Below are 3,458 nucleotides of genomic sequence, written 5' to 3'. Positions count from 1 at the left end.
ATGGTTTTTTGTTTTTTGTTTTTTTGTGTTTTTTGGAAAGGTTTTTGCTATAGGGCATGTACGCTCGCTAGAAAGACAAATAGAGAAAGAGAGACAGAAGTGATAAATCACCCCCCATGGCCATGCCACAATCCCTTCTCCTCCATTCTCCTCTCGGGATCTTGGGCACGCATGCACATGCATATGGCCTGAGTTTAAGCTACCAGGTTCTGGACTCAAACCACGGTCGACTACATGGGAGTCCAGCAACACAGCCATTACGTCAACTGCTGGTCCCAAGGTGATATATTTTAATTGAGCAAAAAAAAAAAAAAAGGAGGATTTTGTTTCAAAAGATATTCACATTGTGTCCTCACATAGGGGAGCAGGGGAACAAGAAGTTCCAAACTGCAAAAAGTCAAATACTATAGAATATGCAAGAGGAAGAATTCCAAGGAGCATGTAGAAGGAAGGAAACTATGATCTGAACAGATAAACTACTGAATAACAAATGATTTAGTCCCTATAGTCTGGTTTTGGTTTTGGTTAGTACTGAAGGATTGTAATGTTGATTCACTATGCTGAGCTATGAAGGTTCTATGTTCCCAACTCACATATTTATTTTGTCCATTATATTAAAAGTATGTAGATTCACACATAAACTTCAAGGTAATAATAAGTGTTCAGGGCCAATAAAGTGACATGGTGGTTAACTTGCTGGCTGAACACAGATCGAGTCCCAGACTTGGCAGCTTGGAAATTGCACTGGGTGTGTGTATGCAACCCCAAAATCCCCAGAAGAGAGTGGAGAAGTGATTACTGTATAGCCATACCCCCTGAGTGGTGGTGATTTCTCACTTTTCCTCTCTCTAGGGAGGGTATGTGCCCTATGGCAAACAATTTAAAAAAAGTTATTAACTGAGAATGTGCTGAAATCACTTCTAGTTCAGAGAAAATAACTTTGAGAAAGTAGGCATTTTGCATAGGTAATTATGAGATCTAGTTATGTTTGTGTATAGTAGTTCCACTTCTTTGTGTTTGACCTTTATTTCACTTTTTACATCAATGTATGGATATTGTTTTGTTTTTGAGAAAGAATTGTTGCTAAAGAGTCCATGTGCTTGCCTGAGAGACAGAAATAGATCCCTTCTTCTTCCCTCTCAGGATTTTGGGCTTGCATGCACATATGCCCAGTATGAGTTTCTAGCTACTGTGTCTGGGACTTAAACCATGGTCAGCCATGTGGAAGTCCAGTCCTTTAATCACTATGCCACTTGCTGGCCCCTGGATATTGTTTTTAAAATACTACATTAGATATTTAGTACCTGTGGGCTGGTTTATATTGTAAGACTGCCTGGTAAGTAGATACAAGAGAATATTTAAGTCATGTTTTTCCCTTTGTAACTTAAGGAAAAATTGAAATTGTGAGGCTTCTCTGAAGTAATAAGAGTAATATTAATGAAAAAGATTTATATGAGATACGAAGTGGTATAGAACCTTTATGCAGAGCCGAAGCTGTGTTCACGGTACCTCCTCCCTCCCTAAAATGATAAACACAGCGATGAACCATCAGAACATAGGAAACGTTTGAGATAACAAAGTGAAGAATAATTACAACGTATTACCATGCATACTGTTACATTTCTTAAAAGCTTATTTTTTCCATTTTTATGCCATCTTATTTAATATTTGAAAAAAACTCAGAGAAGGTTAGTACTGAAAAAATTTCTACATAGTATCTATGTCTATCTCTTATTTTGAAGAAAGAAAAAGGAGATTTATCTAAAAAAGATATCTATTGTCATAAATGTTATTAATAACAGATCTGAAATGTAATTGTTAATGTTTTAAAGTCATGGTAGGTTGGGTTACAGGTATTAATCTAGTACATATACTTATATACATCAGAAAGGGGTTAACAATTTTATTTAGGTCATGATAAATCAAATACCATGTACTATTTCTATTTATCAAATCATCTATTTTGGGTTCTGCTTTTCATTAAGGGTTAAGAGGCCAAGGGATAAATTGCAATAATGACACCCCTTTGGGTATACTGTATACTTCTTTTGCTGTACATTACCAACCTTATGAATATTAATTCCACTAGGTAATTGCTTGATATAAAGGTACATGAATAGATCCTTAGAGAAAGATATTTTAACTATATCATCCTATTATTAATTGAGTTGTATCCCACCAAAGTGTGTTGGTTGAAGTCTTAACCCCCAGTGCTTCAGAGTATGTCCATATTTGAAGATAGTATTTGTGATAAAGTGATAAGAAGAAGGAGCTCTTTGGGGTGGGCTCACTACCCTGTGACTGGTCTTCTTATAGCAATAGGAAATTGGAACTCAGAAAAAGAGACCTTGGATACATGTTGATGCAGAAGGTTGACAATGTAAAGACACAGAGAGAAGGTGACTATCTGCAAATCAAGAAGAGAGGTTACAGAAGAATTCAACACCTTCATCTCAGACATTGAGCCATCATAATTACGTGAAAATTAGCCTGTCGGTTAATCCATGTATTGTCTGTGTTATTTTGTTATGACAGCCCTAGCAATCTAGGACACTACCTGTTTAAGTTATGACTACTAGATACATCGTGAGAAATCCTCTGCATTGGGCCTTTCATTTTCTCTATTTGTTCTGTAATGATGGCGATGCATGAGAGCAGAGAGCAGGAAGAGATAGCACCTTCCAAGGATCTCATCATTCTACGATCTTCTTGATCCATCCCTCCAGCTCTGCAGGATCCTGGGAACCCATGCAAGCACAAATTGCAAGTTGTCAGGAAACTTGGAATCCAAATTCAGTTGCCTTAGGACTTCCAGTAACTGCTACCACAGCTCCATAGTGGCTGGGTCAGGGCCTTTCAAGATTACATATTTATTGATCATTACAAATACACTTGGTACCATTTAATTTTTTCCATGAAATAACAAGTTCAGAAGCAAGAAACACAAAGTCACCTTTTCTATGTATGTCCCAAGAAGCTCCCAAGAGTCTTTATAAAACATGCTGCTAGAGTTGAAGAAATTCATTTGTGATATTACAATAGGTGGAGATCCTCTGTCCTATCTTGGACTATTAGAATTAATCCATCTTGCTACTGAGTTCTGACCCTCGTTCCTGACAGAAGTCCCATCCTAACCTAATCTAATCCATCTCTCCCTGCTTTCTCCATCTCTTTCATTACATTACTATCAATAAACTTTTCTGTATTTGTACCAATTTTCATTGTTCTTTCCATTTTCTACTTTTATGGAAAACCAATTACAAATTGGGCAATTATTTCTATATAGCCCCACTAATCTGGGCTATTTTGTTGTTTTATGTACCAGTACTAAGAGAGTAAACTAATATCTTCTTTGCTTCAATTGCTACTTTTAAATTATTATCCTAAATAAAAGACACTACAACCAAACACCAAAACTATACTAGCCAAATTTCCTCCTTCACTCTGTTTTACATAGA

The sequence above is a fragment of the Tupaia chinensis genome, unplaced genomic scaffold (assembly GCF_000334495.1).
Source record: "Tupaia chinensis unplaced genomic scaffold, TupChi_1.0 Scaffold000452_1, whole genome shotgun sequence".
NCBI lineage: Eukaryota > Metazoa > Chordata > Mammalia > Scandentia > Tupaiidae > Tupaia > Tupaia belangeri.
This window is presented reverse-complemented; position numbering follows the sequence as displayed.